At 49.0% G+C, this 15,293-nt stretch overlaps 1 protein-coding gene across 2 annotated transcripts in view; it reads left to right on the top strand.

The window, feature by feature from the left end:
- The window catches only part of TDRD5 (tudor domain containing 5), a 602,913-nt gene that overhangs the window by 259,664 nt on the left and 327,956 nt on the right, over positions 1–15,293 (top strand). The gene's annotated exons all lie outside the window — the stretch shown is intronic.

The following is a 15,293-nucleotide window of genomic DNA, read 5'->3' as shown; positions in this document are numbered from 1 at the left end:
TCAGGCAATAGCTGTGGACGCTCTGGTAACACCGTGGGTGTACCAGTCAGTGTATGTGTTCCCTCCTCTTCCTCTCATACCAAAAGTACTGAGAATTGTAAGACGGAGGGGAGTAAGAACTATACTCGTGGCTCCGGATTGGCCAAGAAGGACTTGGTACCCGGAACTTCAAGAGATGCTCACGGAGGACCCGTGGCCTCTACCTCTAAGAAGGGACCTGCTCCAGCAAGGACCCTGTCTATTCCAAGACTTACCGCGGCTGCGTTTAACGGCAGGGCGGTTGAATGCCGGATCCTGAAGGAAAAAGGCATTCCGGATGAAGTCATCCCTACCCTGATCAAGCCAGGAAGGATGTAACCGCAAAGCATTATCACCGCATTTGGCGAAAATATGTTGCGGGGTGCGAGGCCAGTAAGGCCCCGATGGAGGAATTTTCAACTAGGTCGATTCCTGCATTTCCTGTAAACAGGAGTGTCTATGTGCCTAAAATTGGGGTCCATTAAGGTTCAAATTTCGGCCCTGTCAATTTTCTTCCAGAAAGAACTAACTTCAGTTCCTGAAGTTCAGACGTTTTGTAAAAGGGGTACTGCATATACAGCCTCCTTTTGTGCCTCCAGTGGCACCTTGGGATCTCAATGTAGTTTTGGGGTTCCTAAAGTCACATTGGTTTGAACCACTTGAATCTGTGGAGTTAAAATATCTCGCATGGAAAGTGGTCATGTTGTTGGCCCTGGCCTCGGCCAGGCGCGTGTCAGAATTGGGGGCTTTATCCTGTAAAGGCCCTTATCTGATCTTCCAGACAGGGCGGAGTTGAGGACTCATCCTCAATTTCTCCCTAAGCTGTTTTCAGCGTTTCATGTGAACCAGCCTATTGTGGTACCTGCGGCTACTAGGGACTTGGAGGACTCCAAGTTGCTGGACGTAGTCAGGGCCCTGAAAATATATGTTTCCAGGACGGCTGGAGTCAGAAAATCTGACTCGCTGTTTATCCTGTATGCACCCAACAAGCTGGGTGCTCCTGCTTCTAAGCAGACTATTGCTCGTTGGATTTGTAGCACAATTCAGCTTGCACATTCTGTGGCAGGCCTGCCACAGCCAAAATCTGTAAAAGCCCATTCCACACGGAAAGTGGGCTCATCTTGGGCGACTGCCCGAGGGGTCTCGGCTTTACAACTTTGCCGAGCAGCTACTTGGTCAGGGGCAAACACGTTTGCTAAACTCTACAAATTTGATACCCTGGCTGAGGAGGACCTGGAGTTCTCTCATTCGGTGCTGCAGAGTCATCCCCACTCTCCCGCCCGTTTGGGAGCTTTGGTATAATCCCCATGGTCCTTACGGAGTTCCCAGCATCCACTAGGACGTCAGAGAAAATAAGAATTTACTTACCGATAATTCTATTTCTCATAGTCCGTAGTGGATGCTGGGCGCCCATCCCAAGTGCGGATTGTCTGCAATACTTGTACATAGTTATTGTTACAAAAATCGGGTTATTGTGGTTGTGAGCCATCTTTCCAGAGGCTCCTCTGTTATCATGCTGTTAACTGGATTCAGATCACAGGTTGTACGGTGTGATCGGTGTGGCTGGTATGAGTCTTACCCGGGATTCATAAATCCTTCCTTATTGTGTACGCTCGTCCGGGCACAGTATCCTAACTGAGGCTTGGAGGAGGGTCATAGGGGGAGGAGCCAGTGCACACCAGGTAGTCCTAAAGCTTTACTTTTGTGCCCAGTCTCCTGCGGAGCCGCTATTCCCCATGGTCCTTACGGAGTTCCCAGCATCCACTACGGACTATGAGAAATAGAATTATCGGTAAGTAAATTCTTATTTTGCCTTTGCCATCTACGTCATTAAATGATGTCAAAGACAGAAGAGTGGATGGTTTTTTGAAAAAGATATTTTCTCTGTCAGGGGCAGTCATAAGGCCGGCTATGGCCTCAGCCTGGATGGCAAAAGCGGTAGTTGAATGGGCTGACGAACTGGAAAACGGGCTCTCAGCACCTACTAGGGAGCAGGAGTCCCATATAGCTCATATGAAACAGGCTGTGCTATTCTTAGAAGAAGCAGCAATGGATATGGGTACTATTGCTTCTAAAGCATCAGCCTTAACGGTAGCTGCTCGCAGAGCAATTTGGCTACGTACATGGAAAGCTGATTCAGAATCCAAGAAGGTTCTGGAAGCTTTGCCTTTGTTGGGAACATTCTTTTTGGTAAGGAATTGACAGATATTCTGAAGTCAAAAGCAGAATCCAAGAAGGTCAGGTTTCCTGCCAGTTATAACCCTAAGCCTAGGGGTTCGGGATTTCGCTGGCAAGGTAAAACAAAAGGTAAAAATGAATCGAAGCAAACCCAGTACAATAAGTCTGGTAAAGCAAAGAAGCAATGGGCCACTAGAGGTCCAGCTTCCAAACCAGAACAGAAACCATCAGCTTGATGGTGTGGGCCTTCACCTGGGGTACTCCAAGGTAGGGGGCCGACTTCTTCAGTTTGCACACATATGGCAGCAGTTGACAACAGATGCTTGGGTGCAAGAAGTGCTATCTCTGGGTTATGTTTTTCCATTCAATAAGCAGCCTCCTCGAAGGTTTTTTTTGCACCAACACGTCTCATGTAGAGACGAAGGCCAGGGCCCTGCAAGAAGCAGTTCAGAAATTTCTTCAGTCCGGGGTTATTCCAGTACCACCGGCACAACGGGAGCAGGGTTTTTACTCCAACCTATTTTTGGTCCAGAAGCCAAGTGGGTCATTTCGGTCCATTCTCAATCTCAAAATGTTAAACAAATACATTTGGGTCCCAAGGTCCACATGGAGACGTTACGCTCCATAATTTTGGCCATGGAACCGGGGGATTACATGGTATCTCTGGATATACAGGATGCTTACCTGCATGTTCCTATAGCATTGTCCCATCAGTGTTACCTCAGGTTCGCTATCCTCCAGCAACATTTTCAATTCCAGGCCTTACCCTTTGGGTTAGCCACAGCCCCCAGAGTATTTACCAAGATCATGGTGGTTATGGCAGCTTATCTCCGTAAGCAGGTGATAATGCTGATTTATATACAGGAATAAAAAGCTATTCCTTATACACACTTTAAATACACTTTACCATGGAGCCGCTGCGGCCGCTAAACTTAATACACACTCTACGCACCTTTTACGCTGTTAGCGTACAGAGTCCCGTACCATGTACGGACTTTGCGTACAAACGCCGCGCTGACGGTACAAAGTACACACAGCGCGTACACACCCAATGAATACACTTTAAACCTTATGCAGCAATGCAGTGCGATGTTATTGCACTTTAAACCTTAGCAGGGAAAGAAAGACACGACACCAGTCTGTAGTTAAACCACTGGGTTCCGACACCACAGCGTATTATTGCTGAAAGGGGGTGACAATATAAACAATACAATACAACAGAATAATGGCTATATTCAATGGTACATATGTGATTGGATTCGCTGCTCTACCCGGTCCGGTCCTTGGTCATCTAATAGATAACTTTGTGAGTCTTGTGTTTGACCAGGTCTGCTGCAGGCTCTCTTTATACAATCCATCCAAAACATAACACAATGGATACTGTAATCTCTTTGTCCATTGGACACAGGGATGGTCATTTACAGTACAGGAGAGGTCATAGGTCGGTTTGAATAGGTAGGCAATGTCTGTTCCAACTGCTCTTGTGGGTGGTCTCCTCTGGATTCCCGCCGCATACATAATGTACAGTAAATACAGTTTATATCTACATTCTGCTCCTGCACATAACTATCCGCAGGAACATGCGATCTTTCTCAAACCAACACCGGAATGTTACCCTTAAAATACACTTCAGCTGGATACCAAACACCACCTTATAACCTTGTTCTGTCCCCTCTATCCTGTAAAGGTGAATCCCTTTGTTCTGTTACCATTTAAACTGCTGTTACTTACTGATGTGGTGCAGGGAGACTATGTGTACATTGTGCACTATCTGGATTAAATATGTAATGTGTTTTAATAGCCTTCCATGCGTTCACAAACTCTACCGTAAATACCCATACCACGCGCTAATGCGCAGGACCGCGGGAGCGACCATACGCAAATTGCGGATATACGCACGCACGGCAGAACAAGTACACGCGCGGAGGCCATCTGTGTGTAGTTTGTACGTGATGTGTGTACTGCAATATTTCTCTAACGTCCTAGTGGATGCTGGGGACTCCGTAAGGACCATGGGGAATAGACGGGCTCCGCAGGAGACTGGGCACTCTAAAGAAAGATTTAGTACTACCTGGTGTGCACTGGCTCCTCCCTCTATGCCCCTCCTCCAGACCTCAGTTAGAATCTGTGCCCGGCCAGAGCTGGGTGCTTTTAGTGGGCTCTCCTGAGCTTGCTAAGAAGAAAGTATTTTATTTTGAGACGAAACGCGTTGGGTGCCCTGCAGTGACCCCCCTAGCCTTTTTTAAAAGCGAAGTCCGAATTCCTTACCTTTTATTGAGATTTTTTATGCTTTTACCAGTACTTGTGAAATATTCTGTCTTTTATTCCACTTTTATATATTAAAAAGCTTGTTTGTTAATTATATATTTTTTGGCTCATAAATCTTATTCTGTTAATGCTTCTGTTTTAAACAACACCAGTCGCCGATACCCATATTCCCCCATTCTATAAAAAAGTATTTTAGTTTAGGTTTTTTTATTTTCAGAGAGCTTCTGCTGGCAACAGACTCTCTGCTACGTGGGACTGAGGGGAGAGAAGCAAACCTACTAACTGCGGCTAGGTTGCGCTTCTTAGGCTACTGGACACCATTAGCTCCAGAGGGATCGAACACAGGTACCTAACCTTGATCGTCCGTTCCCTGAGCCGCGCAGCCGTCCCCCTCGCAGAGCCAGAAGTACAGAAGCAGCAGAAGCATGAAGACATCGAAATCGGCAGCAGAAGACTCCTGTCTTCACTTAAGGTAGCGCACAGCACTGCAGCTGTGCGCCATTGCTCCCGCACACTCCGGTCACTGTAGGGTGCAGGGCGCAGGGGGGGCGCCCTGGGTAGCAATTAAGGTACCTTTTGGCAAAATAGCACATATATCCAGTCAGGCACTGGATATATGTTCGAGCCCCCGCCATTTTTTACACATGGGGGCGGGGCCTTCTTCCTCAGCACACCAGCGCCATTTTCTCTTCACAGCTCCGCTGGAAAGACGCTCCCCAGGCTCTCCCCTGCAGTATCCAGGTGCAAAAAGGGTAAAAAGAGAGGGGGGCACATAAATTTAGGCGCAAAACGATCACAAACAGCAGCTACTGGGTAATCACTAAGGTACAGTGTAATCTCTGGGTTATATAGCGCTGGGGTGTGTGCTGGCATACTCTCTCTCTCTGTCTCCCCAAAAGCCTTTGTGGGGTCCTGTCCTTAGTCAGAGCATTCCCTGTGTGTGTGCGCGGTGTGTCGGTACGTCAGTGTCGACATGTTTGATGAGGAAGGAAATGTGGAGGCAGAACAAGTGCAGGTGAATGAGGTGTCGCCGCAGACGGTGCCGACACCTGATTGGATGGATATGTGGAAGGTGTTAAATGATAATGTAAGCTCCTTGCATAACAGGTTGGATACAGCTGTAGCCTTGGGACAGTCAGGGTCTCAACCCATGCCTGATCCTACAATGCAGAGGCCGTCAGGGTCTCACAAGCGCCCACTATCCCAGATGGTTGACACAGATGCCGACACGGAGTCTGACTCCAGTGTCGATGACGATGATGCAAAGTTGCAGCCTAAAATGACTAAAGCCATCCGCTACATGATTATAGCAATGAAGGATATATTGCACATATCAGAGGAAAACCCTGTCCCTGACAAGAGGGTTTATATGTATGGGGAGAAAAAGCAAGAAGTGACTTTTCCCCCTTCACATGAATTAAATGAATTATGTGTAAAAGCGTGGGATTCCCCTGATAGGAAAGTAGTAATTTCCAAGAGATTACTGATGGCGTATCCTTTCCCGCCAACGGACAGGTTACGCTGGGAATCCTCCCCGAGGGTAGACAAGGCGTTGACACGCTTATCTAAGAGGGTGGCCCTGCCGTCTCAGGATACGGCCGCCCTAAAGGATCCTGCGGATAGAAAGCAGGAAGCTATCCTGAAGTCTGTTTATACACATTCTGGTACTCTACTGAGGCCAGCAATTGCTTCGGCCTGGATGTGTAGTGCTGTAGCAGCTTGGACTGATAATCTCTCGGAGGAGATAGATAACCTGGACAGGGACACTGTTCTACTGACCCTGGGACATATCAAGGACGCTGTCCTATATATGCGCGATGCCCAGAGGGACATTTGCCTGCTGGGCTCTAGAATAAACGCAATGTCCATTTCTGCCAGAAGGGTCTTATGGACTCGGCAATGGACAGGGGATGCCGACTCTAAAAAAACACATGGAGGTTTTGCCTTATAAGGGTGAGGAATTATTTGGGGACGGTCTCTCGGACCTAGTTTCCACTGCTGCGGCAGGGAAGTCAAATTTCTTGCCATATGTTCCCTCACAGCCGAAGAAAGCACCGTATTACCAAATGCAGTCCTTTCGTTCGCAAAAGAGCAAGAAAGTCAGAGTGGCATCTTTTCTTGCCAGAGGCAGGGGTAGAGGAAAAAAACTGCACCATGCAGCTAGTTCCCAGGAACAAAAGTCCTCCCCGGCTTCCACTAAATCCACCGCATGACGCTGGGGCTCCACAGGCGGAGCCAGGAGCGGTGGGGGCGCGTCTCCGAAATTTCAGCCACCAGTGGGTTGGCTCACAGGTGGATCCTTGGGCTATACAAATTGTGTCTCAGGGATACAAGCTGGAGTTCGAAGTGACGCCCCCTCATCGTTACCTAAAATCGGCCTTGCCAGCTTCCCCCATGGAAAGGGAGGTAGTGCTGGCGGCAATTCACAAGCTATACCTCCAGCAGGTGGTAGTAAAGGTTCCCCTCCTTTAACAGGGAAGGGGTTACTATTCCACTATGTTTGTGGTACCGAAACCGGACGGTTCGGTCAGGCCCATCTTGAATTTAAAATCCCTGAATATTTATCTGAGGAAATTCAAGTTCAAAATAAAATCGCTCAGAGCGGTCATTGCAAGTCTGGAAGAGGGGGATTTCATGGTGTCTCTGGACATCAAGGATGCTTACTTGCATGTCCCCATTTATCCGCCTCATCAAGAGTACCTCAGGTTTGTGGTACAGGACTGTCATTACCAATTCCAGACGCTGCTGTTTGGCCTGTCCACGGCACCGAGAATATTTACCAAGGTGATGGCGGAGATGATGGTGCTCCTTCGGAAGCAAGGAGTTACAATTATCCCATACTTGGACGATCTCCTCATAAAGGCGAGGTCCAGGGAGCAATTACTGATCAGCGAAGCACACTCTCAGGAAGTGTTGTGGTAGCACGGCTGGATTCTGAATATTCCAAAGTCGCAGCTGATCCCTACGAAGCGTCTGCCCTTCCTGGGCATGATTCTGGATACAGGCCAGAAGAAGGTATTTCTCCCGGAGGAGAAGGCTCAGGAGCTCGTGACTCTGGTCAGGGACCTCCTGAAACCAAAATAGGTGTCGGTGCATCACTGCACGCGAGTCCTGGGAAAGATGGTGGCGTCATACGAAGCCATTCCCTTCGGCAGGTTCCATGCCAGGATTTTTCAGTGGGATCTGTTGGACAAGTGGTCCGGATCGCATCTTCAGATGCATCGGCTGATCACCCTGGCCCCCAGGGCCAGGGTGTCTCTTCTGTGGTGGCTGCAGAGGGCTCACCTCCTCAAGGGCCGCAGGTTCGGCATACAGGGCTGGGTCCTGGTGACCACGGATGCAAGCCTCCGAGGTTAGGGGGCAGTCACTCAGGGAAGAAACTTCCAAGGGCTGTGGTCAAGTCAGGAGACTTGTCTGCACATAAATATCCTAGAACTAAGGGCCATATACAACGCCCTAAGCCAAGCGGAGCCTCTGCTTCGAGACCAACCAGTGCTGATTCAGTCAGACAACATCACTGCAGTGGCCCATGTCAACCGACAGGGCGGCACAAGAAGCAGGGTGGCGATGGCAGAAGCCACCAGGATTCTTCGTTGGGCGGAGAATCACGTGCCGGCACTGTCAGCAGTGTTCATTCCGGGGGTCGACAACTGGGAAGCAGACTTCCTCAGCAGACACGACCTCCACCCGGGAGAGTGGGGACTTCATCAAGAAGTCTTCACGCTGATTGCAAATCGATGGGAACTCCCACAGGTGGACATGATGGCGTCACGCCTCAACAAAAAGCTAAACAGGTATTGCGCCAGGTCAAGGGACCCTCAGGCGATAGCTGTGGACGCACTAGTAACACCATGGGTGTTCCAGTCGGTCTATGTGTTTCCTCCTCTTCCTCTCATACCCAAGGTGCTGAGAATTGTATGAAAAAGAGGAGTGAGAACAATATTCATTGCTGCGGATTGGCCAAGAAGGACTTGGTACCCGGAACTGCAAGAAATGCTCACAGAGGACCCATGGCCCCTGCCTCTCAGACAGGACCTGTTACAACAAGGGCCCTGTCTGTTCCAAGACTTACCGCTGCTGCGTTTGACGGCATGGCGGTTGAACGCCGGATCCTAGCGGAAAAGGCCATTCCGGATGAAGTTATTCCTACGCTGATAAAGGCTAGGAAAGACGTGACAGCAAAACATTATCACCGTATATGGCGAAAATATGTTGCTTGGTGTGAGGCCGGGAAGGCCCCTACAGAGGAATTCCAGCTGGGTCGATTCCTGCACTTCCTACAGTCAGGAGTGACTATGGGCCTAAAATTAGGGTCCATAAAGGTCCAGATTTCGGCCCTATCCATTTTCTTTCAAAAGGAACTGGCTTCACTGCCTGAGGTTCAGACGTTTGTTAAGGGAGTGCTGCATATTCAGCCCCCTTTTGTGCCACCAGTGAAATCCCACTGGTTTGAGCCACTTAAGACCGTGGAGCTAAAGTATCTCACATGGAAAGTGGTCATGCTGTTGGCCTTAGCGTCGGCTAGGCGTGTGTCAGAATTGGCGGCTTTGTCATGTAAAAGCCCCTATCTGGTTTTTCATATGGACAGGGCAGAATTGCGGACTCGTCCGCAATTTCTACCAAAGTTTGTGTCTTCGTTTCATTTGAACCAACCTATTGTGGGGCCTGCGGCTACTCGTTACTTGGAAGATTCCAAGTTGCTGGACGTGGTCCGGGCTTTGAAGACTTATGTTAACAGAACGGCTGGAGTCAGGAAGACTGACTCGCTGTTTATCCTGTATGCATCCAACAAGCTGGGTGCTCCTGCTTCAAAGCAAACTATTGCGCGCTGGATCTGTAACACGATTCAGCAGGCTCATTCTGCGGCAGGATTGCCACATCCAAAATCCGTGAAAGCCCACTCCACAAGGAAGGTGGGCTCTTCTTGGGCGGCTGCCCGAGGGGTCTCGGCATTACAGATTTGCCGAGCTGCTACTTGGTCGGGTTCAAACACTTTTGCAAAATTCTACAAGTTTGATACCCTGGCTGAGGAGGACCTTGTGTTTGCCCATTCGGTGCTGCAGAGTCATCTGCACTCTCCCGCCCGTTTGGAGGCTTTGGTATAATCCCCATGGTCCTTACGGAGTCCCCAGCATCCACTAGGACGTTAGAGAAAATAAGATTTTACTCACCGGTAAATCTTTTTCTCGTAGTCCGTAGTGGATGCTGGGCGCCCGTTCCCAGTGCGGACTTTCTGCAATACGTGTATATAGTTATTGCTTAATAAAGGGTTATGTTATATTGGCATCCTTTGGTTGATGCTATGTTGTTTGTTCATACTGTTAACTGGGTAAGGTTATCACAAGTTATACGGTGTGTTTGATTGGCTGGTATGAGTCTTACCCTGGATTCCAAAATCCTTTCCTTGTAATGTCAGCTCCTCCGGGCACAGTTTCCTTAACTGAGGTCTGGAGGAGCCAGTGCACACCAGGTAGTACTAAATCTTTCTTTAGAGTGCCCAGTCTCCTGCAGAGCCCGTCTATTCCCCATGGTCCTTACGGAGTCCCCAACATCCACTACGGACTACGAGAAAAAGATTTACCGGTGAGTAAAATCTTATTTTTTCGACTTTGACACAGGGGATAAGATTTTTTCCATACCTCGACTATCTTTTAATCCTGGCACAATCCCAGGAATTGCTATTGAGCCATCTCCAACAGACCATAAGTTGTCTACAGAAACACGGATGGATCATAAATTGGGCAAACTCGTCTCTGATTCCGTCACAAAGGATGATTCACTTGGGGGCTGTATTGGATTCAAGTATGCAGAAAATATTTTTACCTCTGGATAAGATATCCAAGGTGCAGTTAATGTTGCACAGTCAAACAATTTCAATTCACGCAGCAATGCGAGTGATGGGGTTGTTGGTGTCAACATTCGACATGGTGGAATATGCACAATTCCACTCAAGACCTCTGCAGCATCTGATTCTAGCCAGATGGAATGGAGTACATCAGACAATAAAAATAAGATTTTACTCACCGGTAAATCTATTTCTCGTAGACCGTAGTGGATGCTGGGACTCCGTAAGGACCATGGGGAATAGCGGCTCCGCAGGAGACTGGGCACAACTAAAGAAAGCTTTAGAACTACCTGGTGTGCACTGGCTCCTCCCACTATGACCCTCCTCCAGACCTCAGTTAGGATACTGTGCCCGGAAGAGCTGACACAATAAGGAAGGATTTTGAATCCCGGGTAAGACTCATACCAGCCACACCAATCACACCGTATAACTCGTGATACTATACCCAGTTAACAGTATGAAATATAACTGAGCCTCTCAACAGATGGCTCAACAATAACCCTTTAGTTAGGCAATAACTATATACAAGTATTGCAGACAATCCGCACTTGGGATGGGCGCCCAGCATCCACTACGGACTACGAGAAATAGATTTACCGGTGAGTAAAATCTTATTTTCTCTGACGTCCTAAGTGGATGCTGGGACTCCGTAAGGACTATGGGGATTATACCAAAGCTCCCAAACGGGCGGGAGAGTGCGGATGACTCTGCAGCACCGAATGAGCAAGCTCTAGGTCCTCCTCAGCCAGGGTATCAAACTTGTAGACTCTTGCAAAAGTGTTTGAACCCGACCAAGTAACAGCTCGGCAAATTTGTAAAGCCGAGACCCCTCGGGCAGCCGCCCAAGAAGAGCCCACTTTCCTCGTGGGCTTTTACAGATCTAGGGTGCAGCAGTCAAGCCACAGAATGTGCAAGTTGAATCGTGCTACAGATCCTGCGAGCAATAGTCTGCTTAGAAGCAGGAGCACCCAGCTTGTTTGGAGCATACAGGATAAATAGCGAGTCAGTTTTCCTGACTCCAGCCGTCCTGGAAACATATATTTTTCAGGGCCCTGACTACGTCCAGTAACTTGGAATCCTCCAAGTCCCAAGTAGCCGCAGGCACCACAATAGGTTGGTTCACATGAAAAACTGATACCACCTTAGGAAGGAATTGGGAACGAGTCCTCAATTCCGCCCTATCCATATAAAAAAATCAGATAACGGCTTTTGCATGATAAAGCCGCCAATTCTGATACACGCCTCGCCGACGCCAAGGCCAACAGCATGACCACTTTCCACGTGAGGTATTTTAGCTCCACGTATTTAAGTGGCTCAACCCAATGCGACTTCAGGAAATCCAACACCACGTTGAGATCCCAAGGTGCCACTGGAGGCACAAACGGGGGCTGACTATGCAGCACTCCCTTAACAAAAGTCTGAACTTCAGGCAGTGAAGCCAGTTCTATTTTGGAAGAAAATCGATAGAGCCGAAATCTGGACCTTAATGGAACCCAATTTTAGGCCCATAGTCACCCCTGACTGTAGGAAGTATAGAAATCGACCTAGCTGAAATTCCTCCGTTGGGGCCTTCCTGGCCTCACAGCACGCAACATATTTCCGCCATATGCGGTGATAATGGTTTGCGCTCACTTCTTTCCTAGCTTTAATTAGCGTAGGGATAACTTCCTCCGGAATGCCCTTTTCCTTCAGGATCCGGCGTTCAACCGCCATGCCGTCAAACGCAGCCGCGGTACGTCTTGGAACAGACAGGCCCCCTGCTGCAGCAGGTCCCGTCTGAGCGGCAGAGGCCATGGGTGCTCTGAGATCATTTCTTGGAGTTCTGGGTACCAAGCTCTTCTTGGCCAATCCGGAACAATGAGTATAGTTCTTACTCCTCTCCTTCTTATTATTCTCATTACCCTGGGTATGAGAGGCAGAGAAGGGAACACATACCCCGACTGGTACACCCACGGTGTTACCAGAGCATCCACAGTTATCGCCTGAGGGTCCCTTGACCTGGCACAATATCTTTTTAGCTTTTTGTTGAGGCGGGACGCCATCATGTCCACCTGTGGCCTTTCCCAACGGTGTACAATCATTTGGAAGACTTCTGGATGAAGTCCCCACTCTCCCGGGTGGAGGTCGTGTCTGCTGAGAAAGTCTGCTTCCCAGTTGTCCACTCCGGGAATGAACACTGCTGACAGTGCTAACACATGATTTTCCGCCCATCGGAGAATCCTTGTGGCTTCTGCCATCGCCATCCTGCTTCTTGTGCCGCCCTGTCGGTTTACATGAGCGACCGCCGTGATGTTGTCTGACTGGATCAGCACCGGCCGGTGTTGAAGCAGGGGTCTAGCCTGACTTAGGGCATTGTAAATGGCCCTTAGTTCCAGAATATTTATGTGTAGGGAAGTCTCCTGACTTGTCCATAGTCCTTGGAAGTTTCTTCCCTGTGTGACTGCCCCCCAGCCTCGAAGGCTGGCATCCGTGGTCACCAGGACCCAGTCCTGTATGCCGAATCTGCGGCCCTCTAGAAGATGAGCACTCTGCAGCCACCACAACAGCGACACCCTGGCCCTTGGAGACAGGGTTATCCGCCGATACATCTGAAGATGCGACCCGGACCACTTGTCCAACAGATCCCACTGGAAGATCCTTGCATGGAACCTGCCGAATGGAATTTCTTCGTAAGAAGCTACCATCTTTACCAGGGCTCGCGTGCATTGATGCACCGACACCTGTATTTGTATTAGGAGGTCTCTGTCTAGAGACGACAACTCCTTGGACTTCTCCTCCGGGAGAAACCCTTTTTTCTTGTTCTGTGTCCAGAACCATACCCAGGAACAGTAGACGCGTCGTAGGAACCAGCTGCGACTTTGGAATATTCAGAATCCAGCCGTGCTGTTGTAACACTTCCCGAGATAGTGCTACTCCGACGAACAACTGCTCCCTGGACCTCGTCTTTATAAGGAGATCGTCCAAGTACGGGATAATTATTTCGGCCATTACCTTGGTAAATACCCTCGGTGCCGGGGACAGACCAACGGCAACGTCTGGAATTGGTAATGACAATACTGTACCACAATTTTGAGGTACTCCTGGTGAGGAGGGTAAATAGGGACATGCAGGTAAGCATCCTTGATGTCCAGTGATACCATGAAATTCTCCAGGCTTGCAATAATCGCCCTGAGCGATTCCATTTTGAACTTGAACCTTCGTATAGAAGTGTTCAAGGATTTAAATTTTAGAATGGGTCTCACCGAACCGTCTGGTTTCGGTACCACAAACATTTTGGAATAGTAACCCCGGCCTTGTTGAAGGAGGGGTACCTTGATTTCACCTGCTGGAAGTACAGCTTGTGAATTGCTGCCAGTACTACCTCCCTTTCTCCGAGGGCAGCAGGCAAGGCTGATGTGAGGTAACGGCGAGGGGGAGTCGCCTCGAACTCCAGCTTGTATCCCTGTGATACTACTTGCAGAACCTAGGGATCCACCTGTGGGCAAGCCCACTGGTCCCTGAAGTTCCCGAGACGCGCCCCCACCGCACCTGTCTCCACCTGTGGAGCCCCAGCGTCATACGGTGGACTCAGGGGAAACGGGGGAAGATTTTTGATCCTGGGAACTGGCTGTCTAGTGCAGCTTTTTCCTTCTTCCCTTGTCTCTGTGCAGAAAGGAAGCGCCTTTGACCCGCTTGCTTTTCTGAAGCCGAAAGGACTGTACCTGAAAATACGGTGCTTTCTTAGGCTGTGAGGAAACCTGAGGTAAAAAATTTTCTTCCCAGCTTTTGCTGTGGATACGAGGTCCCAGAGACCATCCCCAAACAATTCCTCACCCTTATAAGGCAGAATCTCCATGTGCCTTTTAAAGTCAGCATCATCTGTCCACTGCCGGGTCTCTAATACCCTCCTGGCAGAATGGACATTGCCTTAATTTTGGATGCCAGCCGGCAAATATCCCTCTGTGCATTCCTCATATATAAGACGACGTCTTTAATATGCTCTATGTTAGCAAAATATTATCTCTGTCTAGGGTATTAATATTGACAGGGTATCAGACCACGCTGCAGCAGCACTATTCATGCTGAGTCAATTGCAGGTCTCAGTATAGTACCTGAGTGTGTATATACAGACTTCAGGATAGCCTCCTGCTTTTTATCAGCAGGCTCCTTCAAAGTGGCCGTATCCTAAGACGGCAGTGCCACCTTTTTTTGACAAACGTGTGAGCGCCTTATCCACCCTAAGGGATATCTCCCAACGTGACCTATCCTCTGGCGGGAAAGGGTACGCCATCAGTAACTTTTTTGAAATTACCAGTTTCTTATCGGGGGAACCCACGCTTCTTTACACACTTCATTCACTCATCTGATGGGGGAACAAAACACTGGCTGCTTTTTCTCCCCAAACATAAAACCCCTTTTATGTGGTACTTGGGTTCATGTCAGAAATGTGTAACACATTTTTCATTGCCGAGATCATGCAACGGATGTTCCTAGTGGATTGTGTATATGTCTCAATCTCGTCGACACTGGAGTCAGACTCCGTGTCGACATCTGTGTCTGCCATCTGAGGTAACAGGCGTTTTTTGAGCCCCTGATGGCCTTTGAGACGCCTGGGCAGGCGCGGGCTGAGAAGCCAGCTGTCCCACAGCTGTTACGTCATCCAGCCTTTTATGTAAGGAGTTGACATTGTCGGTTAATACCTTCCACCTATCCATCCACTCTGATGTCGGCCCCACAGGGGGCGACATCCCATTTATCGGCCTCTGCTCCGCCTCCACGTAACCTTCCTCATCCAACATGTCGACACAGCCGTACCGACGCACCGCACACACACAGGGAATGCTCTGACTGAGGACAGGACCCCACAAAGTCCTTTGGTGAGACAGAGAGAGAGTATGCCAGCACACACCAGAGCGCTATATATAAGCAGGGTATAACACTATAACTGAGTGATTTTTCCCCCAATAGCTGCTTGTATACACATATTGCGCCTAAATTTAGTGCC

The sequence above is a fragment of the Pseudophryne corroboree genome, chromosome 9, assembly GCF_028390025.1.
Source record: "Pseudophryne corroboree isolate aPseCor3 chromosome 9, aPseCor3.hap2, whole genome shotgun sequence".
NCBI lineage: Eukaryota > Metazoa > Chordata > Amphibia > Anura > Myobatrachidae > Pseudophryne > Pseudophryne corroboree.
This window is presented reverse-complemented; position numbering and strand designations above follow the sequence as displayed.